The sequence below is a fragment of the Dermacentor silvarum genome, chromosome 7 (assembly GCF_013339745.2).
Source record: "Dermacentor silvarum isolate Dsil-2018 chromosome 7, BIME_Dsil_1.4, whole genome shotgun sequence".
Classification (NCBI taxonomy): domain Eukaryota; kingdom Metazoa; phylum Arthropoda; class Arachnida; order Ixodida; family Ixodidae; genus Dermacentor; species Dermacentor silvarum.
This window is the reverse complement of record NC_051160.1, coordinates 85,450,560-85,477,458: the sequence shown is the minus strand read 5'-3', so window position 1 is coordinate 85,477,458 and position 26,899 is coordinate 85,450,560. Positions and strand designations below refer to the sequence as shown.

Genomic DNA, 26,899 nt, shown 5'->3' with positions numbered 1-26,899 from the left:
ACTACCGAAGCGTTGAGACAGCTGTAATGCGACGGTAAACATTGGCGCGTCATACCGGCCCTGTGAAAATGGATGTCCAGCGAAGCTGTTTCTGGCATATATTCTCACGTTCTGTCTCTCTTCATATATATATACATATATATATATATATATATATATATATATATATATATATATATATATATATATGCATACACGATGGAGTGACGGAATGAAAAGTGTGAGGCCTAACGTTAAGAGACGAGAAGAGAGCGGTGTCTTAAATTCTAATGGACCTTAGGCAGAAAAAATTTGAGCTGGGCAGGCCATGCAGCGCGTAGGATGAGTTACAGAATGGATACCAAGAGAAGGGAAGCGTAGCCGAGGACGGCAGAAAACTAGGTGGAGTGATGAAAGTAGGAAATTTGCAGGCGCAAGTTGGAATCACCTAGTGCAAGCCAGGTTTAATTGGAGAACGCAGGAGAGGCCTTGGTCCTGCAGTGGACATAAAGATAGGCTCATAATATATATATATATATATATATATATATATATATATATATATATATATATATATATAAAACACTTTTGCCAATCACAACAATCGTGGCCTCACTTCCATTTAGCTTCACGTCCGGTTTAAGTAACAGCTATGATACGAACGTGGATCCATGCAATGATGCTAACCTTTGAGCATTTATCAGCACTTTTTTTAGTGCTACGGAGTGACCAGCAAGCTAATCAACCTTACCGTTCTTCGGGGAAGACAATTGCGATGTAGAATATGTTATTGCAGAAACCCGACGTCACGGAATAAATCGCATGCATTGGAGTATTTCAGCATGTTGTTTGTTCTTAATATACGAGGGATCTGCACTATTGCAAATTATTGTCGTCAGCAAAGAAAAATAGGTGCCAAAGTAGCATTTATTACTTGTATATTTTGTGTAATCTTGCGCATATTGTGTGACACACCACACTATAAAATAAAGGCATACTTCATAAAATATATTTCTTTTGATTTCCCGAATGTTTTTGTGACTGAAATCTTTTCTCAAATTTCAAAGCAAGAACTCGGCATCCCAAACTAAATACTCATAATTCTTCAGCGTCACAGCACAACCTGATAAATATTACAAATAAAGTATTGTGCAACATCTGTGAATTCTGACGTTCTAAATCATGAAAGTTTTCCCACTTTTAAATCGTCAGCCTAAACTGTATGGATCTAGTTCTGAATTCTATATTACCGGGCTCTGCATTAAATGTGGCTCCAACCACTTACGGGTTTTGATATACACGTAAAATATATCTCTAATTGGGCTTTGAATGCTTAAGAAAAACCTAATTTTGGATAAAATATTGGTATTTTATTGCCCAGCCATGCCACCATGCGAATAACCAAATTACTAGAACTGTGAACGATTAGGAAGCTACTAAGCGTAACCCATGTTTGAGAAAATATAACACACGTAATGTTCTCAGTCGTCAATCACGGCGCGACCGGTGTCCGAATGATGATGCTCTGTTGGTTGTCGAAAACTTGCACAAAGCTCCGATACGGCAAATTCGTGTAATTGTTTTTATCTTCTTTCCCTCAATCAATTCCTTGTTTCACCCTATCAGTCTGCATAGTGCTATGAAGAACTTCTGCAACGTGTAATATTCGTGTGAATGGTATTTTAGGTACCGCAAACGTGCAAACAGCAGATATACAAAATTTGCATATTTTATTATTTCTCGTGAAACAAAGTTACCTTCAACGTAGTTCCTACTAGTTGCCAAAATGCTATTTTCTCAAAAAAATGTGAAGCGAAGGGGGGGGGGGGGCGGGGGGTCGGCAGTTCGTGCACGTGACTCTTTATAGAGGAGCGAAAAACTGACATGGACACGATGTAGTTGGTTCCTACTGCCAAGCAACCGAGTCATGCTGCTTGCTTGTGCATGGCAATTAAAAAATACGAGTGATACCAAGTGAATCTTTTAATCGCCTTCTGAGAGCACTGCTTTCGCGCATGCAGAACGCGTGGACGCGCCTTCAATTCCCATTCTTTTTCCCTTCTTGTGCCACAGCGTTGAGACCCAGAAAAATAACCATGGAAAACGTAGGAAACTGTGGAAGGTGACGTATCTAAAGATGATGCTTAATTTTGGGCTAGATAGTGTGCAATTATGAAGCAATATATAAATACAAACAAATATTTTGGCTAATAAGCTATTAAATTATAACAGGAAAGTACACGTGCACAAGGCGATCGATATCAAAACACCAATAGCACCATTGTCGTATCTATATCTATACAACTTGAATCGCTTTAGCTGGGACATATGGTAAAAGTAGCCTTATACAAAAGCCTGCCTGTACCAGATCAGTCATTTTATGTGCATTTTAGGACTACGGCTATACAAAAGATATAAGTGATTTTGATAATAGGAAAGTAGAATTGATCCATGAAACCACCCAGTGGAATCGAGTGAAGCTCAGTATATACCCAAGGAACCTTATTTAAGCGTTCATATTAACCAAATGCATAGGATAGATAACCGGTGCACCATTAGAGTTACAGAATAGGTCCCAATTGAAGGGTAGCGCAAACAAGGATGGCAGAAAGTAAGGTGGGGAGATGAAATTAGCAAATTTGCGGGCGAAAGTTGGAATCAGCTTGAACAAGACAGGTGTAATTGGAGATTGCTGGAAGAGGCCTTTATACTGTAGTTTACATAAATATCAGCTGCTACTGCTGCTGATGATGATGATAAACTAACTCCCAGTGGGTCTTTAAAATTATATCTTAATAAAGTTAAACATAATATACCATTATGTCATATATCTTTTATGCAATTTTTGGCGAAAGGCGTAATGCCACAGCATGAATGACACTAAAGTCAAATGTTTGATAAAATATCGCCTGGCGAGCAGCAAACATTGTCAGAAAAAAATATTAGTCGCTTAAGGCAAAAGGAGAAGATTTAAAAGTAGGATTTTTTACTCTCTTTTTGTACTCGTGACTAGTGTTCGTTTTTCTGTTCAATGAATAACAATAAAATTGGTACATGGGACAAAGAATTCATTGGATTGTTTAAAGATTTATGCATGGTCTGTTGCCTTCTGTTTCCTTCTCGCGCTGTATCAAGTTCATAAAACGATATAATTGTTGTAACACAGATTTTGAGTCGATCACGAGGACATCATCTTTGGCAGCATAGACGCTTATTTTTGCGAAGTGGTGGTGATTGCAGCATTTTCTACAGTTTTTACAAGACTAAGCAATGCTACTGAATAGACATGACACGTGATAGGAAGGTAAATCTAAACGTTGTAAATGATCATGGTTTCATGTGTTCTGATATTTGTGCAAACTTTCATATTGTTCAGCCTGATGACCGGCGTTGGAGGTTCGTTTATGTTTCCTCCATGTGCAAGAACATGCATTTGTATTTCGTTCACAGTTATTATGTAAGAAATACAAACCATGATCACTGGATTGTTGCTTTAGAAATCCATCCGGCCGGGCTCCGATGATGTCAGCAGCTGTAAAGCAAGATATAAGCAGTTTATTTTACTCAAAAAGGTGAACTCTAGCTGTGTCGCTCATTGAAGCCAACATGATATTCTATAACTTTCAATAGCACAGGAATACGGACAAAAACACCAATCCAAGTGCGCGCCTGATACGCGCTTATGCGGGCTCACAAAAACGCGGCTTCATAGAGCCGTGCTGACTTGATCTTTGTGAACCCGTAAAACTATGCAGTATGGCTATGCAGTATAGCTATGCAGTATGGCTATGCAGTATGGCTGGTACAGTTATCAGTTGTAGTGCCCGGGAGCAATAGAGCCCAGTTAGCTGGTATCCCACAAGAATGCTGATTTGGTGTTCGTGAAGGAAATTTATTTTCATAAATAAGTTTGAAAAACACGCCGCAAGTACGACGAAAGAACCAAAAAAGTAATACTGGGTCGCAGCATTACGAGATGACACTAGACAACAGCAGCCTGTGCAGTACTATTGTGCGTCAAAAAGTGTGGCCGTTTTGACTTTTCAATTTGTTGTCAGTGTGGAAATGTCTTTTTCTAAAACAGCTATTTAAGAGGTGATATTCATTACATAATAACAAATTTTCTATGGGTATCCAGAAAAACTAGACAAGCCCAGAATTTATTTTAATTTTTAGGACTACAAAGTATTTTGGGCAGCTGCAAGTGGTCTCATTTCACGCGGTTCCCCTTTGAAGCTTCTCAATTTTTGCCAGTTTGGCAGTTGCACATGAACGGCAGGATCATTGAAAGTTTTCTCCTTGTGTCGGGGCTATGATCACGCAGCCATCTTGACCTCATCGTCACGGAAGAAGATGCTACCTTGTCGAAGGCATTTTCAGTGGTTCAAATAAATCTGTGACAGTAGAACTGCAGGCCGTCCCTGACACCCTGTATAGTCTAGACAAATGTTATTCGTAAAAAACGCATGTTTATATATTTAGGTAACAAAGTACTCAAATAGGTTGATGATCTATTGCCCGCGACACTACATTGCGAAGAGAAAAAATGTGTGAGAATAATTTATTACAATTTCAAAAGCAAGGGATCGGCTTCTGTAAACATCACATTTCAAAAATACAGACTATCAATTGCTCAGCACATGTGTCTCGAAGATCTACTTATCCTTCCATGACGAAGGCGCACCGCTACCTTCCTCGTTTCCCGGCACTACCACCTGCAGTCTCCGACACCAGCGCTGCAGCCATTTTTTATTGCGTAACCATATCCTTCGTTCTGCACTTTTTTTCGAGAGTGACATTCATCGGGACGGAGGCCCTAGCACAGGTCATTGAGCGATTGAGTCGAGGAGCAATGAACCAGCGCTTTCTCTTTTCCTCAGCCTAAGAGGTTGCACGCGCCGCCATTTCCTTCTGGCGTGGTACCCACCTACCCGCGCGCCACCATGCAAAATGGCTGACCAAGAAAGTGATTAGCTCCGAAACGAGAACGACAATACAAAGTGGAACGTCTAGCTTAACTTTTTTTTGCACAAACTTTTGCAAGGCTCGCCATGCGCCCTCTCCTCTTCGCCCGATGAAAAGGTCTATACTGCATCCTTTAAAGCTTTTGATGTGTTATTGGGCGCAGTTTTCAGAATTGTGACATCATTTCTTATTGCTCTGTTGTACACTTCATGCGCTTAAGTTTGCAAGAAATTATCCAAAAGGAGTGACACCGTAAATTGGAAATCGGCTTCCTACAGTTACTAGAAATTACATTTTACTTAAGATTCAATTAACGTCACCAAACTGGTGCCGCCATTGCCGAGAGAAACGATTTGGGCCTTCCCATCCATCCCTAAGGATCCCCCGAGCTGACGTAGCAAGTGATGTGCATTTCAGAGATGGTGCGGTACTCTAGCTGGTCTTATCCAATTCCGATTTCTAAGATAGGAGTACCACGGCTAGCAACCATGGTAGGAGAAGGAGATAGGAATATTCTACCTTCTCTCATGCCCGACGGCCCTGTCTGCATCTCATCTCCTCTATCATGTGACCAAACGCTCCAAGAGAGGGTGTGGCGTGCATAGAGTTGGTTGCGTGAGCCCGCACTCACTAGGCCTTCAATTTTCAGGTTTATCTCCCAGCCTGCCCTTCTAAAGTTCACCCTTCCAGGCTGGCAGCAGGCGCTAGTTGCTCACTGAAGTTAGTTGTTTGTTTTTAATGAATGACCTTCAGAGAGCGTGGTCTTCATATCGTGGTTTCTATGCGTAACCAACGGCCTTTGTTGACCCTTACCTTACGAGGATTCGCTTCCTTTAATATGGAAGTGAATGCTTCCCCGTATATTCCTGCATTTCGCCGACAAAGATAGTAGCGCAAATTGGCATAGTCTTGAGAATTTCGCCCCTTAAAGGCCATTTTGATGAGTATGTCACGTTTGCGCGACGACCTCCATATATACACTGTGAGCATGCCGTGCTCTTAACTTAGATGTGCGATTTTACAAATACACGTGTTCCTATTCTACATTCTGAACTACTATATATGGCACTTTCGTGTTTTTTGGTACATTTTATTTTGCAATTATATTATAGTCATCTATGGTTTGTAGAATGCTTTAGGTGGAGTTACTCGTTCCAGGCTTATCACTGCAGGTACACAACACATACCGAAAGTTTAACCTGCAACCCTGCAGAGTCTTGCTCATTTCGTTACCTAGAACTGCGTGGAATTATTGCTCTCCCACTGGCCCCTCGTTTGCCCATCGTTTGCGATCACGATTGCGATCAGGCAGCATGGCGTACCCGAAATAATTTGTTTGGCTGGTTCATTGTTCTTCAGGCCATCGGGTTGTCGCGGTAGCGCAGTTGAAAAATCTTCCTGCTTCAAAAATGACTCTATAGAGTCATTTTTGAAGCAGGAAGATTTTGTGAGAACAAAGTATACTTTGTTCTCACGCTCAGCCATACGCTTGCTCTCACGGCAATGTTTTCCACTCGTATTGGACTGGGGCGCTATAAGGTAGAGTTATTCTATTTTGACTCTATTCGAATCTCTTGACGTGATGTTACGTAACCACTACGAAAGCACGGATGGTGAACCGTTAAAAGGGTGTTTCAACAGTCCAACCAACAGTACAATCCTTGCTTACAGGTGGTGACTTTGGTTTGAAAGCGAATGACATTGCCCACCACGACACGCTCTTTGTAACGTCTCCTTACATACACGTGCAGCGAGCGTGACCCCCAAAATACTTGAGCAATCGCGGAGGGCTAACGGAATAATTTCAATTGAAACAGTTTGGATAGCTTCACGGCATAGTGCCCTGGGTCGCGTGTTACACAACAGCTTTATTTAATTTTTTCGTTTGTGGTTGGTGACGATGACGTCTGTGTACTGCGCATTCGGTCAGTGATACAGTCATTTACGCTTCGAATCAACGTATTGCTATGGGCGGTGCTAATTAAATATTTCGATCTTTGTGGGTGCCCGCTCAAGGTGGCACTTTTGGGAGCAGGTCACTTTGCGAATAATTTCCTTTGGCATCAGCCCACTTAACGCAGTGATTTTGGATGGCCTATGTTATTTCGCATCGCCGTTCGTACATCATTCCAGGAAGGTTAACCTTGCGGCCTGAAAATAACCAAACCTTAGACGTAGTATGGCTGGTTGCAGGTGTTCTGTTCTTTATCGCAGCTTCTTTCGGTGTCTTCAACAATGCTAACGCCGAACCTACACGTGGCCGAAGAAATGCAGGCATGGTGCTTTTATACCTAATATATGGCATGTTTTCTTTAATCATTACCAGTATCATTACCAGTATTTTAAAACCCACTCGTGACATGTAGCACGCTTCTACTTATCGAGCTCGAATACTCTCACAGGCTAATATTAGTTGTGCGAGAAATCAAAAGAAATATTCCCCCAAACTAATACTTCTATATTAAACGAATTACTTTACAGCACATACTCCAATTTACAAATTGTAGCCGCTTAGTGAACGGCATATCCACTTGGAGCGAGTACTGAGGATGACACGAGTTTTACGGTAATATTTTATCTTCCATATAAGAAAACGCGTTTGGTTAAAAAGGTAAGCGGAACAACTAGGCACTTTTACCTCAAGTATGGTAGCACTCACTTCAGTATTCGGGATAGTTTCAAAATTTGTTCAAAGTGAATGTGCCTTGCGAAATCACTACCTTAATTACGTGTACTGCAATATCTGTGCTGAAGAGATAGGTTAAAATGTTGATTGCTGAAATTTTGATAACATTCAATTACGCATTTTTATTTTCATTGTCAGCATCACCCGTCTGTTGGGATAATCCAGTAAATTAAGTACAGTAAGGTTATGTGCCGTGGGCGATTTTTAAAGATATCGTGAATGTTCACATAAAGCTCCTGGTATTTTTACGTACAGGCTTGCCTTGTTTAATGAGCTTTTATGCCAACGAGACCACGTGACAGGCATGCGTAACGCGCCCCATCATAACATGTAGCTGGATCGAGCCGCCAAATCGTTCGTTTCATTTCTCAATTAAGACTGCTACCATATGGGAGGAGCTTTTTTTGGTTCTGCCTACAGTTTTCAACAATGCACTCTCTGCTTACAAAATATCTGTCCTGCAAGAAGTTTAGAATATGCTTATGTAGCGCACATTACACTTGCAATAGACCCTGTGGCAAGAGCGGAGCGTTTGCAGTCAGCATTGTCGTAGATACTGAGGCTTCATGAATTGTGAATGACTTTAGCAATTAATGACTGTGTTCTTTATGCCGAGGACGCATGTTCTACACAAATTTGCAGTATCCGCGTATCAACCCAATTTGAATCGCGTGGCTCTGATGAACTATGCCAGTGGGTTCGCTCAGTTCATTCCACAGAGCGTTATTTATACATCAATAGAATTCACATAATTCATGATGCGTAATCGTGTTGTGCGTTAGAGGTTACGATTAACCAACTGATTTTGTTCTGGCGCTGTCTTTAAACATTGAAAAAAAGAAAACTTTTATATCATGCCCGAATGAAACGCTTACGGCGGGGCGTGTGGCTTTCGGAGGAGGCTGTGCCGCTTACTTGTCGCTCCTGTAAACTTATGGGGACATTTCGGAGAGATATTTCTTGACTCTGAGTTTCGCATGGGTGCATACATACGCACGCTGAGCGCGTCACTCTATAGGAGTCTTCCTTGTGTCCGTGTTGCTTTTGTTGGTTAAAGAAAATCGCCAGATTTTGCCACGTTTTTGTGAATTACCACTACATTTTGGTAGACTGTTTATTCTAACAGCGCTTCATGGGCTTGCGCGTGGTGTGTTACTGCACTATAGTAATTGCCTACAACTGCTCTTCACTGGATGGGGACAGAAATTGTAGTTTTAAGGTTGTTGCAGACATTTAGCATAGCGCTATATACAGCTCTAGCGTTGCCGAAAACGGCAGTGGTGCAGTACATGGCAAATACTTATTCAGTGTTCTACTGGAAACATCTAATGAAATAAATTGTCGGCTATGTGCGAGCTCGCACCTACCAGCAAGCATTTAGTACATGAGAAGCTTGAAGCGTGGTAAGCAGAACGATGCGTGAGAGAAATTTGCCCTGTGGTTCGCCTAGCTACAGGCCATTGGTATCACAGCACTAAATATGTGCAAGGTTCAAAGGATCATTTCTTATTCCTTTGTCCCATAGACTTGAGGAAATGTAGTTTACAGGTATCTGCATTTCCTGAGGCCGCATTCGTATTTTGACGCGAGTGTACATATTGTTTCCATAGAAGAAGATGCATATTGCGAAATAAAATGAAAACACACATAGAAAGCAGCTTAACAACGTATTAGCTTGAAGCAGTGATCTGGCTGTCCACAGCGTCGTTCACGTGTAAGTTTAGTTTGGCTTACTGTACTCTTACCCCTCAGTAGGCTGAGCTTACTATCGGATGTGCTGATGATCGAAGAAGATCAATACATCAATGCAGCGTTAAAAACAGTAAAGTTAAAGGTACTTTTTAGACCAACACACCGATGTATTGTACCTGAATACGTGTCTTATTGCATGTACTTATTGGACTTTTCAGTGTATAAAACGCACCCATGTCTAAGACGCATCACCAATAAAAACTGTCATTTTTGCGCAAACTCACTTAGATATCTAGTCGGGTGAGCGCAAGAGTGGTTCTATCTACACTAGATGAACTTAGCAACCCGTGTTAGTTGACGAATTCATGCCGTAAAACTGCGCCTGGATGTCGCAAAAAGGTATCAAAACCATTTCGTTGTTTGTGAAGGGGCAGTCGTGCACCATCTGCTCGTGTGGTAAGAGAGGGAGAGAGAAGGGAGCGAGGAAATGTAGGGAGGTTAACCAGACTTGGTACAGATTGCTACCCTATGCATTGGGAGCGGGATGACGGAGTGGAAGAAAGAGAGAGATGATCCCTATTGCAAAACCCAGTATCCAGTGTCCAGTGCCATGCCTGATTATGGGTCCTATGTCTCGCGCTGGATGCTGGGACTCTGGCAAGGCGCGGCATACTGGGAGACGCTGGGCGCGGGGTACTGGTGCGAAATGCAGCTGTAGAGCGAGAAATACGTGGTGCCTGGCTGCCTTATATATTTTTTAAAATGCAAAAAGGAACAGAGAGCGTTGTAATGCAATAAAAAAACAAGAAAAGTAAAACCAAAAAAGGCCACTAGGATTTGAACCTCCGACCTACAGATCTCCATCGCAGTATCTTACCACTACGCCACACCGACTCGCGATTATTCATATTTTGCCATGTCAACGCGCAGACACCGATGCAGCTTTGCACAGACGTTTCGCACAGATATGCTAGATGCGATATCGCCTTCAACTAAAACTTACACCTCTATCAAAACAAAAAAGTTGTCCGTATTACATATTATGCCTGGAAGGCCTGCAACACTGATTTGCTTTTGCGATTGGGATATTAACTACGAAAATAGCCTTAAATGAACCGCCACCCCGGGATGTTATACGGGCTGTTACTGCCGATTTTGACAGCCATTTCTTGTTCTTCACGCAAAGGTAATGCAACATTTCCATCAGCTCGACAATGCTTTTCAATCGACACGTGTGTTTAGTCGCCTATCTCCGTCACAGAAGCGGTCGGCTAATGCGACTGGCAGCCTTCGGCGACAGCACATATAGGTATGTTTATAACGCGTCAAATCGGGGCTCATCGCTTGTTCTGCTGACACTGTAGACATGAAACAATGGTGTGTTTAAAAACACCGATGGGAAAGCTGAACTAAAGACTGATTTATCTTCGTTAGACTTCTTGATTGTCTACACTCTATCGGCCCAGACGGGCCGATAGAGTGTAGACGGACTCAGCGCCTACGGTAGGCCTAACCTAACCTTCGAAGGAAGCAAACGATCTCGGTATGGGTACCTGGCGAATGCGAAAATGTTTGTATTTGAGCTTCAGAACCTTTTACCTATTATTTTCAGTACACCAGGAACAGTGGAAGGGCGCGAATCGTCGCAGCTTTGTTGTCGGCGCGAAATATCAATCAGCGGTAGGCTATCTGAGTTCCGTTTGAACGCGTCTGAACGGCTGCTGGGTTTTGTGTCGACTGTACAAGACTGCGACAACTCGCAGTCATCGATTGGGTACAAACTACTAGAAAATGAGGCGTTATCTGCGTTTGCGTAATTTCGTTCACGAGTATCCGCACAGTCAAAAGGGAAATGTACAAAGCGAAAGTGATCTGGAGTTTCGCATATGCATGGGCTAGCTCACGCACCTTTATTCCCAGCTGCAACACCGCCCACACGAAACAGACATTTATGATCCCAAATTATAGCGCTATTTATGACAGGAGTCTGTTTTTGGACGAAAGAGGCCCATTATATTCGATAAAGCAGGATAAAGCCTATACTCCGGCAGTGCGGCACAAACGAAACCAGTGCAGTCGCCAGTACGAGCCAGCGAACTCCAGCGACAACCAGTGCGTGTACAACGCACACCAGCGCGCCCCAGCGTCATAACAGTGAAACCAGCGCGTCGTCCAGTGTGACCCAGCTCTTATCCAGCCATTTCCCCAGTGTCGCAGTGACTCCCAGTGACTCCCAGCGTGCGCCAGCGTGCCCAGTGCCCTCCAGTGTCAAAAAACGTGCTGGTTTCTTACTGGAAGGCACTGGAAGACGCTGGTTTTTGCTATAGGGACACTAGTCCTGATCGAACTTTCACATGCACTAAGCTAGGTGCGCCATGTCCACCGTCTGGCACACAAGTCTGCCGCCTTCTGGTACTGAAGAGCTGATATATAGGGAATGGTGGACGTTGTTGCAACAACCATCTAAGAGAGCATAGCTTAAGTGTAAAAAAAAACGATGCTGTGACGGCCATTTATCTGTTCACTGTCAAGAATGTGGATGCGCTCCTTTGTTTACTGAATGTATGATTCTTGCCAGGCACACAGATAATTATGTGCGCGAAATTTTTCAGGAAAATACTATCTGGTCGAGTAATGAGAGAAGCTGTGTAAGTACGGCATCCATTAGCTTTCATGATAAAGCAATGGCCTGTTTGGAAAGAGCACTTTGACGTGTTCACCTGGAGAGGCACTTTTTGTGCATGACGTAATAAAGTACGAGTTTTACCTGGAATAATATGTTCAAGTTAGCGCATCGTGATTTATGTCCTGGTTCACCTGCACTAAGATGTTATCCAAAATACTGCACATTATGGATGAGACATATTGACTGCCTACTGGCTACTCTGTGCCTTCTATGTAATTGACAAAATTTTCATTAGGCATACATGATACGTGCCCATGCCCACACAGGTAGGCACCTAAAAAACAAAAACACTTTCCTGGACATGGTGGCAGAAGGTTTGCCGTCACTGAGGGCTTGCTTACCTGCATCTCAGGAATCGCTCTAACGAAACGTCATCTCGTATAAGTTACCCCAAGTTAACGACACTGCTCTGTGGTTGAACTACAGGGTAATTCATAAGCTTTGCAGTTTTGGTGGCTCTCTTAACTGCACAGAGCACAAACACCGTTCTACTTCCAATAAATTCAAAAACAACTTGTTCACATTTATTGAGGGTAATGGAGAGTACATTAAAACATTAAAACGTGGGAACAACGCTTGACTAAAAGCTTATTAGTATGCTGACTACTTTATTAGTAAATAATTTGCGGAACTGACCGCAATTGGAAACATATAAGCATATAAAGAAGCGTTTAAAAACTGAAGCACACAAAAACGCCTCTACAGGCTCTGTGTTTGCTTTTGAGGGCCTAAATAGGTTTCTCGAGGGATGAAATTCAGCGTATCAAGAAAGATACGTTGCGCTTGTGGGGTTATTATAGGCATGTATTTCCATGCGTTAATTCTGTGCCTTTACAGTGGAGTCAGGTATTCTAAGTATACCACACCAGAGTATTTTATGAATGCCCAACTTTTTCCCGTCTCTCATTTACCCAAGCCTTCACTATTTAGTATAATCAATCGTCAGACGTCATACTGAAGATTGATATCATAAGTAAAAAACTCATTCTACAAAAATAGTTGTCATAACATGAGTGAATGAATAAACGTAGGAGCAAGAATGTTTAGCATTAAATCATTATTTTGTAAAATGCGCCTACTGTCAAATTCATCTGAAATTTGTTACTTATTTATATATCAGGTACTATAAGCTCCCGCAAATGAATATGTTCTGGCACATATAAACGGGCCTCCGATCTTACGACTAGTACCAATTATCCATGCTATATAATTCAGAATCAACTTACCCATGGCTGCAAACAGCATCAAAAACAGCACTTTTACCATAGCGATTTTTTGTAACAAATCGGTGCTCTTTCTCTGCGACGAAAACTTCAATTCTATCACTTTATATACCGTTAGCTGAGTGCTCTAAACAAATATCAAAAAGAAAGTGTGTGACATATTTATATTCATGAGCACTGAATAATTTAGATAAGTATATGAAATACTAATATAAAGGTTAGCAAATGTTCAGAGTCATAGCCGGGCAAACACCTTTGATGTATAAATGTAGAATAAAGATTACCATTTGGTTATTGACATGCTGTACCGGTTGATGAGTTGATGTAGAGTTCAATAAACCATCTCAATTTCACAGGTTCTCTGAAACAAGGCAAAAATATACCGTACCTTTTGTGTTATTTGAAGTTATTTCCTCATGAATACGTTCATAGCTCTTGGTGACTAAACACACGGTACGTTTATTGTTAGGCTGTTGTGTTTATCGGCCTTGCGCATTATTTCCAAGTACTAGTCAACGCAATTTAATCTTTCTCTAATTGACAATGAATAAATTTGGTGTGATTATATAAACGGTATTTTTCGGCCATTTCGTGCTATAATAAATATGCAAATTCAACGTACGGTGGGTACAGAAGTTATGCGAATCATTTCTCAGAGAGCTAGCTATGGCATTGACCTTGCTGCGGTGCCTCTCATCCGGCTCTCTGACTCTCTCAATAACTTTCAGCAGGTGCTAATTTTTGAGGTCGGACTTGTGGAGAGTCAGCAGAGCGTTAGTTCGCCTAGCTGCTCAATCATTCCGAAAATGTTCCTCTTTCTCTGCGCACAGTAGTAAACCGCAGACGTACTACTCGATCGTCGCAACGTAAACCTCTGAAAAACGCAATGTGAGAGTAGACGCACTTCCCGACGAAGCTGCGGTCTTCCAAGAGCTTATTTGTGAGGGCCAGGAGGCGTGCGTTGGTGTGCGTGGAGTGTAAACCTTTTTTATTGCGTTATATGGACACTCCAAAGCTGATTTCTCCCGTCGGCGTCGTGGTGAGGGTCCGTATGACGTCAACGGCAATGAAATCGTCGCGGTGCGCGGTATGCTGTATGTGCAAGGACGCGCGCTTTCACGGGGAGTGAACGCACGGCGGAGAGCAAACGCGCGTTCTGCCCCATGCTCCCTGAACGGCTTCAGAATTAAGGGTCTCTTTCCTCCTTTAAATCACCATATATATAGAGCAAACGCGACTTCTGCCGTCGCGCGAAAGGCCGTGGGGGGACGGAGGGAGGGAGGAGAGGCGACGTTTAGCTGCGGCACAAAATACCTATTTATATAAAAGCTTTGCGAGTCGAGAAGGTTCTAAAGACTTCCGACGCTGCACGAAAAGTGTCCCGTTCTGATCTCGTCAAAAACCTCCGAGACGCCCCCAGAGGCACCGCCAACAGTGAGCAACGCCGCGCGCGTTCGGTGCGAACGCGGGCAAAACGCCGACTGCGTCGACAACAGTTCTGCGTGTTGCTGGTGCTGCTGCATGACGAAGTTTATACAGCTGACAAAACTATCCTTACTCGGTATAGGCACCCTGCGCTAAAGCTTTGCAGAGTAGACAGCAGCGCCAGAACAGACAGCCGTGTGGTGGAAGCAAAGCTCGAGGGACGCTGCATGCATTCGCGGTGACACTTTCAGTCGCTTATCACAGGGCAAGTGTATCCGAGTTGAGAAAACGTCGAAAGTGCGCATGCGCAGGGCATAACACTAAGAGGAACGACGAAATGACCGCTATCGTGTGGAATGGTGCATTATTTTGGTCACCTCCCATGCGCTCGGTGTCGGCGACGCTGGAGTGAAAAATAAAAACGTAGTAGCGCCCTCTGGACAGTGCAGCGTGCCCATAGCTCTCTACTAATTTGCCATCGCAACTTTTGCTTCGCCTTTAGCATAGAGGTTCACACTATAAAACATAGAGGGAAATGTGGCGCTGCTGCGCCGTGGTATGCAAGGGAATGCCAGTATATTGTGGATTCGGATTTGCATTGCTCTTGGAGAGCCCGAACGCCTTGAAGACGCGCCCGGCTAGCACCGTTCCGTCTGTCACAATGATTCATTTCCTGCTAAAACAGCACGTAAAAAACTGTTTTAGCTTTATTATACACAAAAACATGTTTTACTTAATTTTGAGGACTTACTTTTGGATGCACAATTATACGAAACGTAAAAAGTATGAGCTGGCCGCTAAAGTTGGAGGGCAGACGACAAGATTCTCGCTCGCTTTGGGACAGCTTGTCGTCTGTTCTTACTTTTCTTCGCTTGATGCTGCATTGTAGGTGAGTAAACTTTATTGAGCGATGTAATATGGGTGAATGAAAGCATTTTATGTAGATTTTATTTTAAGAACGCATTATTTGTGTAGCCATATCCACGTTTTAAACGAAGCCCCGTACAACACCAGCCAACACAAGCCTCCCAGACACATATCCCGTCATTCCCATGAGGGCACGGCAGTCCTTTAAGAAACTCGCATAAACGGTGGCGCCAGTTTGCCCTCTAGGTGTTATAGTGAGAAACTCTATGGCCTTTAGGGTGAAACTGCGACAATTTTTTATTGAAATAGCAATTATATAGACACTCCAAGCGCATACCTGCCGTCGCCATCGTTCTCGGCTTTGTGAGCTTTTCAGCCTGCTGCACTTTATCGCTACTCATTAACAGCCATCGATGACTTCACTACTTGACCATATATGTATGGTCCACCAAAAGGATCCCCCCAAAGTACGCTGCGTAGGCTTTCTTCGTTTCCTAGATATTCCGTTTCGGCACCACCCGTTCATTCAGAACCGAACAAGGACAGCTCTTCGAATTACAGCTCTTTAGGATCTTGAACTAACCACTGGTTGAGCCGATTGAGAATCACCAGTTACCACACTTGCGCTCACGGAATGATTGAACGCTTTCACCGGCAATTCAAAGCAACCATCATTGCCACTTCAACCCAACGTAGCTCTCCGAGCAGACGGCGTAGGTATCAGCGCCACCTTCAAGCCACCCCTGCAGAGCTCGTCTACGGGGAACAACTACGGCTTCCCGTAGTTGTGTGAAATATGTACGCACAACTTTCTCCGCTGTAATTTGTAACTTTGTACATTTCACTTTAAACATTTTGACTTATACTTTGTCACTGATTGTACATTGCACACACTTAAGTGTACAAACTTTATCTTATTACGTCCCCGTCGTCATGAATATGGGCAAGAACATTGTCACGCTGCAAACAAGCAGCTTTTAATTCTTGTCCCAGCGTTCATTTTTTTGTGAATAAATGAATGCGAATTAAAGATTGCGAAGTAGAGATTGACACCATCCATGCTCCTTTCCAGCCATCTTACACCAGACACTACCATGTCACCTACTGCGACGAGGTAGCATTAACCATGCGCGTCATAAAGATGGGTGACTGCGTCTCCATCGACAAACGAAAGCTAGCGTACAATATTTTCGACAACCCACCGAAACCTAGCGCACCACCAGTAGTCCATCAGCTCTCGACTGCTACGCCCTCATCATACACCACCCGTTATCGGCGCCAGGTGGGGTTCACCGCCTGATACCATCTTTGAGGTCAGTACACTCCGATGGAAGGGAATACCAGGAATTGTTCCACGGAACCCTTCGCCGCGTTATCGCCTGCTCAGGCGAGGCATACGTTGCACGCCTACGCACATCACCGGCTTCGATAAGAGCACTAAATATAAGCAGACTGCGCGCTACCGAAAAACCACTGCTCACCCCACGGCCAATCGATCATACTGATGGAACGGCTCACGGATCACTGAGGGGCAGCTGTGGCTGCTGCTTCCTTAGAGGCTGTCGCAATACACTTTGCGCCTGTTATTTAGAGGTATAGTATAACAGCACATGATTTTTTAGGCTAACACCCTGGATCTGGATACACGTCACTTCGGAATTCGACAATATTATGTTACGTTCTACCATTGATGACTGGAATAAAATCTCTGATAGGAATGTCATTTACCGGCAACCAAGACATTTAGAAAACACTTTGAATGCTAGAGGTACAATGTGTTACTTCAGGTTGTATTTACTGTACTGTACTCTTTTTGCATTCTGCCTTGTAGACTTTTCTTTTTCAATATTTTGTTGTCGGGATATCGTTCTCATGTTTTTTTTTTCATTTCATTACAGTTTTACTTGCATATTTCATGTTTTCTTATGTAATGTCCCATTGGGATTTTAGGGTACAAAATTATTATATAATTGGTTTGCGCACGAAACCGAAAATTGCGCCACGGATCGTCGCGGGCACCGCATTGTCATAGAGAGTACTGATTGTGCGCGTGGCATCTTGCGTATGCAAGCACAGAAGCTTGCAACTGAGCTCTCCTATACACGTGTTGCAGCTTGTAGTGTACATTCAGCGACTGCTGTCGTCCAGGCAGCGTGACTTGGCATTCATGGAAGCTTACCATGGCAAAGTGCAGACAGTGCCCAGTCGACGCCTAAGAACCAACCACGGCATCGAGTACCGCCTATTTCCTTTCTCCTCTTCCTGTTTAATTACACGCCGTATTTACAACAGTGACATTGTGCGTTCAGCATTTCACGATTACTCGTGACGAGTGGTTGAATTGGTTTGCGAAGAGACACTTGGGCGTCAGACCGACTATTTGGCTGTGTGTTCAGCTTCCTTGTGAGGGAAGGGGCGTGTTGTTTGCTTCGAATGTGGAGCCATATTTGAGGGCACGTAGCGCTGTATTACTTCGCAGAGGCTATCAATAGTTCGTGAAGTATACGCGACACTTGTTCGTTTGAAATAGGCAAACTAGTGACGAGCCCTTAAATAAGAAAAAAAAATGTTGTGGTACATAAGTGAGCATATACACTCACACCTTGCCGTCATCAGGTGTGCTAGACAGCACATTATATTGCAATAAAAGCAACTAAACTCATCACCTGACTGTGCAATAGATAAGTGCCTGTTGGGTGGTAGAGAGAACACAATGCATGTTGTTATCCTTCCCTGAACATATGAAAATGCAAAAAAAATGTTTACGATGCAGAAAGCGTGCTAGTTACAAAAAAAAAAAAAGATTGAACGGGATAAAACTGAGCAGCCATCATGTTTCGAACCAGCATACGCTAGCTTAGCAACCGGAAATGCTACTTCAAAGCAACATTATATTCCTCTTGATGGTCGAATAACCAAGTGTGAACTCTTTCGGCTTGTGGCTCCTCACTTTTGTTGAATTCCATGTTTGTTAAGGCTCATTCTTGTGCATTTTGCACGTATCCTACTGTGACCATTAATGTATACAGTATTTACCAACTAAAGACATTAGTAGACAACTCTTTTTTATATAGGGATCCCTCGTCTGTGCTGGTAACGTTATCGAAGTGAGGTAATATACTTAGATAATCACGGATGTTTGCGTGAAACTCGACTTAGAGGATTCAGGATATTAAGTGGAAGAGGCGGTATCGAAAACGACTGTGTGTGGGCCCGACCACGTCTAGTTTTGAACGTATGTAAAAGGGAATGGCGTATCACACAGCACCGCACACAAGCGCTACGAATAGCAAAGTAGTTGTTTAAAGGTTGGCTTAGAAACTTTACGCTAAATAACAGTCTCAGCGAACAAGTCTCACGAGGTAGCCACGTGCGAGCCGCAAAACAATTGAAATGACAAAGATCACTCACCCCTGTTCCCGAGAGCACGTGTGTGGGAGCGAGGTCAAGACTTGCCAGTTGCGCTAACTGTTCAATAAAAAATGGCGGGTAACCCTTCCGGGTCATTTGTTGTTCCTACTAGGAATGCATCTCAGAATTGATTTCAACATGTTCGTGATTGTGAAACCTACGAACAATTGCTGCAACGCGCGCACTTTTCCAGGACAACTTTCAAGTTTATCGGCTGCGAAGAGTAATTGCGTCATTTCGGCGAAAGCACACGAGTAATCGTATCGCCACTAGATGCACTGATTTATATACGATGTTCTTCCCGAGAAATTCGGTATCAACACTATGGACAAAGAAGTGGGACGTCTATTGCTGCTACAGCAGCAATGAACTTTCTGGTCTGTGCCTGCTGCGCACATCAGCGCAGTACGATAGGTCTTGAAGCCAACAACCGTCAGACGTTCATTGCTTATCAAAGAGTCACACATCCGCTTCACCTGGCGACTATGTATATTGGATCTAATCTCTGATTTTGTGCTTGTGCTCTCCTCGCCCAACGAATGGATGTCTTTTAACAGACCGGTGAAACTTAGACTGCTACCTAATAAATAGATAGCTTTCCTCCAGAAAAGAGGAAACAATGAGCACACGACTTTCAAGTATCTATTTTGTGGTAACTCGGGGTCATGCTCTGCGCATCTTATTTCCACAAATGACACGTTTTTCATTTATTTATGGCGGCCTTCACTAACGCTCCTTCTAATGTGTATCTCGAAATATCTTGAAGAGGCATGTCTTTTCGGTATCAGAGCAAATTTGGAGATAATTTTCTACCGCTGCTATCGAAACAACGACCTCGCTTTGCGGTTTCACTGTGTTCGCAGATGCTGCCGCCGCCTTCGCTGCATCGCAAGCCGCTAGCAGACGACGGGGCGTAGCGGAAGGACACCTTTAAGATGTCTTCGCCCTCCTGATTAGTCGAATAAGCCTGTATAGGTTTAACAGTGCTGCACGGATCTACTGGAAAGGGTATACGTATATGATGACGTGTAACATCTTTCAGCCACGGAGCACGGTGGCCTCGGGGATGACGCTGCCGTGCGGATGTTAGAGCTATAGTAGGGAGACGACTGCAGTGACTATGAAGATGCCGCAGGATGTCAACAACCGAATAGCAACCGCGTGGTTCCGTGGTAGGTCCTGTTGTTTATGCACACGTGCGGTTACGCTTCTGGGAAGGATATTTCGCCTTAGCACCGCCGCTGTGATTCATATGTATATTTAATTTTGTGGCCTTCCGCGCCAAAACTACGATAGCCACTACTCCACGTCGGTGTATGCCACCACGCATTTACCTCTGGGATCTTAAAATTCAACTTCGGAAAGTAGCCTAGACGATTGAATAAGCATGAGCTCAAATGTGTTTCACTATTATGGGACAGTTTACGAATTCATTGCTCGGATACCAAGACATTTTCGTGTACAATACAAACATAATTAGTGAGCATTCTTGTCTCTACCCTGGGAGTGTAGCTTTCACGCCTCGTTAACGTAGCAGCAGCAAAGTGATTCATTTTTATTTTTCTTTAGGCATTTAGTGCTGGGCTGGTTGTAAGAAAACGGTGGCAAATGTGTTCTATCGGAGACAATGTTAATTCACATTTTATTGCATAGCCAAATACTTTGTAGCAAAACTGATTAAACATGAGCCATTCCACTCTGTGAAGGTGTATGACCAGCGAAGCTGTTTAGCACACGACACAGAGGTGACACAGAATGGGAGATCGCGTACAGTCCGGACTCCCGAGGAGCACTGCGCCCACGAAGAGCGACAGCTAGAACAGGAGTGCCTGGAGTGCACACTACACGTGGTCTCCCCATTACGACGAGAGAAGAAAAGTGAAATTCAAAATAGAGAACGCCACCTTCTCTTATACAGAAGCTCGACAGTGCCGCCGCCCCAGGAGACTGGCCGGAAACTAGGCAAGCAAGCGGTTAGAACGCCGACAAACAGAGGGCGGTGCGAACGTAGACATAGCCGACGTGGGTCGTCCTTTTGGGCTAGGATCTGATCGTAGTATATGTGGTTACCCTTACTCCTGGGACCTCTTTGTGTCCCAGGTGGGAGTAAGGTAGATCAAGGGTGTGTTAAAGGTCCCGGAGCCCGCTAACTGCAACCCACAGGGGTATGACTGAGTGAAATAACTTTTATTGGAGGTCCGGCGAGGACATGAACTCGTCGCGCACCCGGCTAGTCCCACGTCGGGACTGGCAGGTCTAGCCCACCGGCCCGGTCGCGGGCACGCCGGACAGCCAGGATTTGCTTGTCTAGAGTGGGGCTAAGCAGAAGCGAGTTCCACTCATCCTTGCTGAACTTGGGGTATCTCGACCCGCACTCCCAGAGCATGTGTGCTAGAGTGGAGGTCTGCCCGCTGGACGGGCAGGCGTCGTCGCGATATACGTCAGGGTAAACTTCGTGCAGAACGGCCAGACACGGATATGTGCCGGTCTGTAAAAGTCTAAGCGAAACAGCTTGCGCCCTATTCAATTTGGGGGGAGGGGGTGGAAAGACCCTTCTAGACATGTAGAAGAATTTCGTAACCTCGTTGTGAGTAGCGGAGAGCATCCCTGTGGCCGTAGGGAAGAGGTGTGTTGGCTCTCCTTACAGAGGAAGCACGGTCGGTGAGGTCACGCGCAGCCTCGTGAGCAGACTCATTGAGGTTCGGGGGAGCACCCTCGACCGACCCTACGTGAAGGGAAACCAGTGAATCGAATGATGCGTGAGAGCATCCGGATTGGAGACGTTAAGAAGACGATCAGCTTGCTCGGCGATGCGACCCTTTTGAAAAGCCCTAACTGCCGTTTTGGAATCGCTACAGATCTCAGACCCACGACCGTCTAGCAGGGCGAGGGCGATGGCGGCTTGCTCGGCGACTTCGGGTCTAAAGTGCGAATTGAAGCGCTATTGGAAAGCTTTCCACCGGAGTCGACCATGACGACGGCAAAGGTCTTTCCATCGCTGTACTCCGTGGCGTCGACGAAGCGTGCTCTGATGCCTTGTTGCTTGATCTGATTGAGAATTGCTACTGCTCTCGCCTTGCGTCTGCCCTCGTTGTGGACTGGGTGGACGTTTCGAGGCACGGGGACCACTTCGAACTTGTCTGGAATGCACCTAGGGATCGGGGTACTGACCCGATCGTCGGTAGTACGTCGGTAGTAGACGTAACATTGGTGCTGCGTTAAAGCTGTAATATGGTCTGGGTTGGGTGGTGAAGTCGCACGGCAGGCGTAAGTCATTCTGCAATCTACCCGGTAGAGGGAAGATTCACTTGAAATAGCGCAAAATTTAAATCGTAGATCAAATTATTGCAGCTGTAGTTGCAACGGTAATGGCAAAGAGAGCGTTATTAAGTCTGTTTGCACGCGCAGATTTTCGAAAGGCAGCCAGGAGGGAGAGACGGTGATTACGCCTGTGCACTTCTTGAGTGTGCGTGGCTACGCTTATGTGTGCGCGTGCGCGCGAGTTGCTGTCTGCGGGTGTGAGCATTCGCGCGCTGTTTGCATGTGTGCATTTGCGTGTTTGTGCGTGTGTACGCGCGTGTTAGTGCATGCGTGCGTGCGCATATACATTTGTGCGTGCGCATGCGCCTACTGTGGGCGGGCTTGCATGCTTGCGGTGCATGCGTGGGTGCGTGTTAATGTGTATGCATATCATGTGTGCGTATCGTGTGTGTGTGTACGTTTGTGTGCGTGTGTGTGTGAGGGTGTGTTTTTGTGTGTGTGCATTTCCCTGCTTACACCTACTCCCTGGGATGAATGGGCTGTATAGTTCATTCAAAACCATGTTTCATTTCACGAGACAACTAATTAGATTGTATTTAAAGCATTATCTCTTTCTGAAAGGGAAACTGATGCAAAAAAATGTTACAGTGATGCTTCATTTCGTGAACGTGGGGTTAGACGCGAATGTATGGACGCCGCGAACATGCACAACGAGCCCCGCGGCGTCTTAACACAAACGGAAAGGGCGCGAACGCGGTCGCGGACGTTTCATTGATCTTGACGGTGCCACGCCTGGTGTGCCACTGAGAAAGCGTTTATTGCTACATATGCAAAGAAGAGACGCCGCCAACATGCACAGCAAGCAACGCGGCGTCGAAGGACGAACGGAAAAGCGCGAATTCGGCGATTCTTTTCTCCATCTTAACGCGCCTTCGTCCTGCGGTACTCGCTTCACTCGCAGCAAGAAACATGATTTAGCCGATTTGAAAGACAGGGCATCTACGATGGCACCATCACCATCGTTATTGCTCCATGATGAGCTGCATAGCTGTTCAGCTTCGTTTTCTGTCTTGTTTCGGCGGCTGCACATTGTATCTATGCAGCGACGCCCTAAATCTGCAGCATCAATGCGCCGTGCATCGCTTCTGCGGTCCATCAAGCTCTCGGTGGCACACGTTCACTGCTATATTAACCTGAAAACTTTAAACTGCTTGCCTTATAAAAAGCAAAAAAAAAAAAAACGAAGTGAACAAAATAAAAGTGGGCTGGCCACAAGGAACATCTCGCAGAGACATGTCTTTCATGACAATGGCAACATCACGAAGGGCTGGGCGCACTGAGGCCGACGTTAAAGGCGTTTTTCGCGTCAGTTACGCTTTCAGAGAGCGTAATATTTGTTCGAGTAGCTGGTACATCAGCATTTTCAATACAACGTTCTTCGCTCAGCTCGAAAATCTCGAGGCTCCAAACTACTCATTTGCTTTAGCCACATAAGGTCAAATTTGAAAAGGTAAAGAAGGTTGTTTCTTACGCTCAACTACTCAAATTATTCCGTATCCAAAGGCTACCATGTGAACATTCAAATGATAACAATAACGTCAGCAAGATTTGCATTAGTCTATGTATTCAAATGTGATGGCATTAAACAAATGCCAGCGGAATATTTGTGATCCAGTATATGCTTCAGTTAAAGCAATTGCAAATTCGTGTACACGTTTTTTTTTTGAAGCAAATGCAGTTCATGAACGCGTGCGCCCGCCCATCTACATCTGCCTCTAAAATTAACCAAGAACTTTTCTACATTATACACCTCAGCGCTAAGGTACATCAGACAAGGTGTGTGATAACATTCTGTGCGCTATGGATTAGATTTCCGAGCGATGGTGGCATCAGGCTCGGTTGCCTGGCGTCATTAGGATTAAGGACAGCTGCCTATGGAAAGGCATTGGATAATTTTTTTGAGTATTTCACACCACATGGGGCAGTGCGGAGACGTGTGTTGCACCAAAAAATACCAGAATTTTAGGATGAGTGCTTTGCGGCAACTTGATTGCCCGTCTAAGATTGAAACCGAAAGAAGAAAATACAGGGATATTGAGATAATACAGACATACTTACAGTGACATTAAAAAAGGTCTCTGGCATGGCGCCCGAGTTCGAAGTAGCCCGAGAACCGCATGGCTGCATTTGCACAGGAAATATTGGTTTATTATTAACCAGTAATCGGGCATTGTTCAGCTCTTCAATTCGGTGCCGCAGTGCACTCTTTGGGGCCCCTTTGACCGTGTTTTAACGTGACTGTACATTTCTTTTTAGATTTAGAGCACAGCTCTTAGGCGCCTGTTCTGGCGTTGAACGTAGGCATGCTTTGTCCTCCCTCGGCGTAACCGAATGAACGCGGAGCGCAACGGCGAATGAAAGAAGGTGATAGCGAGCAGGAAGCTACTGTGAAGTGTGAGGAGAAGGAAAGCAATCAACTTCTCAATTATTATAATTAGATGAAAAGTATCAATGACAAAATTGTAGAGCAGCGTGAGAAACTACCGATACAGCTTTCTGTTACTCAATACGTGAAACATAAAGGTGCCTTTCCGAGCGTGAAAGAAGCCCGCGAATACACGCAAAGTGCCTCGAGCGGCCAGTAGCGTGGTACTGTTGCGTCGGGTCGCCGCCCGACGCAAGCATCGGGCGGTAACCCGCAGCGTTGTCTGAACAACCCAATCAAACACTCTCCTCAGTTTATAGGGGGTCACCTTTGTTCGCTTTCAAAACCAATAACATTGTCTACACTCAGCGTTTTTTTTTTTTTTGGTGGAGAGGGTTTCGATGGGGCCGAGTGAGCACAGTGAAAATAGATAACTGCATGAAGAGGGTGGTGCCGGCTTCTCCGATTGGTCCCCTTCGCCTTACTTAGCTTGCGGTGGCTGGTAGAAAATAGCGGCGGCGTGCAACGGAAGGATAAGAATGCCGCAAAAATGGATCCTCAGCAAGGAAGAGTTGGAAGAGCCATGTCGTATGCATGCCGAAAGCGCTCGATAACGTTTCACTGCCACGCAAAAAGGTTTATCATGCGCAAATAAATGCATGCTCACCGACAGGTGCGAGTAGCAAGGGCCTGAGCGATCGGCGGGCAGCCATCTTCTATTCCTTTCGGAACGAGACAGTCCGTAACTATTTGTTCGGCATATTACTACATTTTTTCGCGTACACGTTACTTTGACGTCGTGAGTTTTCGCGCTTTGGTGAGGTCGCGTGACAGACAGTCGAAGTGGGCGTAGCCAGAAAACATTGGACATATAGCAGAGGGCTAATGGTGAAAAGGCGTCGAATCAGGAATGATTCTTTTTCGTTTGTGCGGTTTAATCATGCATAATCAGTGTGTACACGTTATATCAGATGGGTAGCTATCGTGGTTTTCGTGACGTCGCGTGACAGACAGGCGAAGTTGGGAGTGGCCCGAAAATGTTTTGACCAATCGTGCAGGCTGATTGCAGAAATTGGAATCAAAACAGTTTGGAATCATTTTACATTATTGCGCGCAAGGTATGTAATTATTATGGAAACGTTTATCGCCAAGAATTGCACGCGCTTATGTCACTGCCAAGGAAGGATGCTGTGGGGTGACTCCATTCATTTGCTCGCCACATCACACATCTACACTGGAATTTAACTGGTTTCACCAACTCCTGCTTTTATTCTCTCGGCTATTAATTGCAACTTTGCCTGCCTCCTCAACTCTCTTCTTGTATTTTTATGTCCACTGCCCTTTTCCCAATGTGCTCAGACGTACTTCCACCGATCGTCGAACTTTCCTTCTCTTAATAAATTCACTCAATAATTCATTCATTTATTCCTAAAGTGCTACAGAAAATAGCGTCTCTTCCTCTCCATAATCTCTCTCTTTATCACCTGGACTCTCCCGTCGCATAACACGGCTGCTGTGTTGCATGTGGCGGGACGTCGCATTTGCAATTGCTAATTCATTCCTAAGAGGAATAGGCAACAGAGCGGTGTGCAATTTTTGGTGAGTGACGAGATAGTAGAGTACCTTCTGTGCCACTTCCACACTTAACACCTCAAGCTACTATTAGCCGCTTCGACGGCAGACCGCTCTCAAAGGAAAATAACCTGGGAACTTGGCCTAAACACTATTGGATGCACAAGACCACAAAATACCAACTGTGCTTCTTGAAAACGACTGCACTCTTGGTAAGAATGCTTGTGACTGTTAGCAGTTGTTCCTCTGCCGAGTGTGTTCACTGATGCTACCTCTTCATTTTTTACAGCGTAAGATGTTATGGGCTCATTCCAATAGCCGTTTCTGTTGGCGATGTTGCCCGCCGCCACCGTCGGTGTCCATCGCAGTTATCGCTAGACTCTTACACACTATGGGGAATCGTGGGGAACCCACTATGGGGAAGAAATGGCTGGGTTGTCCTGAGGAAGAAAAATAAAATTAAGGAGATGCATAAAAAATGCTACAATGAAAAATATGCATGGCATACCTAATTAAATTAAGCAGGCCTGGTGACTTTTTGTCACCGCCCCATTTCAAAGGGGACGCCAATCAATTATCCTAATCATCATCATGATCATTAGCATCGTATGGTGCTAGGGGCAAGAGATGTGGAATGTGCGCTGCGTAGTTTCGATACATGTGCTTACACGTCGGTACACTTTACGGCGCCCCCTCGCAAGGTACGA

The 26,899-nt window shown here is 44.6% G+C and overlaps 1 long non-coding RNA gene across 2 annotated transcripts in view; it reads right to left on the bottom strand.

The window, feature by feature from the left end:
- The window catches only part of LOC125946845 (uncharacterized), a 30,167-nt gene extending 3,687 nt beyond the window's left edge, over positions 1–26,480 (bottom strand). Inside the window, exons 1-4 of one of the 2 annotated variants that reach the window (XR_007467919.1) lie at positions 26,465–26,480; positions 13,516–13,592; positions 13,235–13,358; positions 3,452–3,511 (exon numbers count right to left, since the gene is read on the bottom strand). This is a non-coding gene — a long non-coding RNA (uncharacterized LOC125946845). Of the gene's footprint in view, positions 1–3,451; positions 3,512–13,234; positions 13,359–13,515; positions 13,593–26,375; positions 26,391–26,464 lie in introns of those variants that run through there. The other variant, XR_007467920.1, reaches the window with a different exon arrangement.
- Between the last annotated feature and the right edge of the window lie 419 nt (positions 26,481–26,899).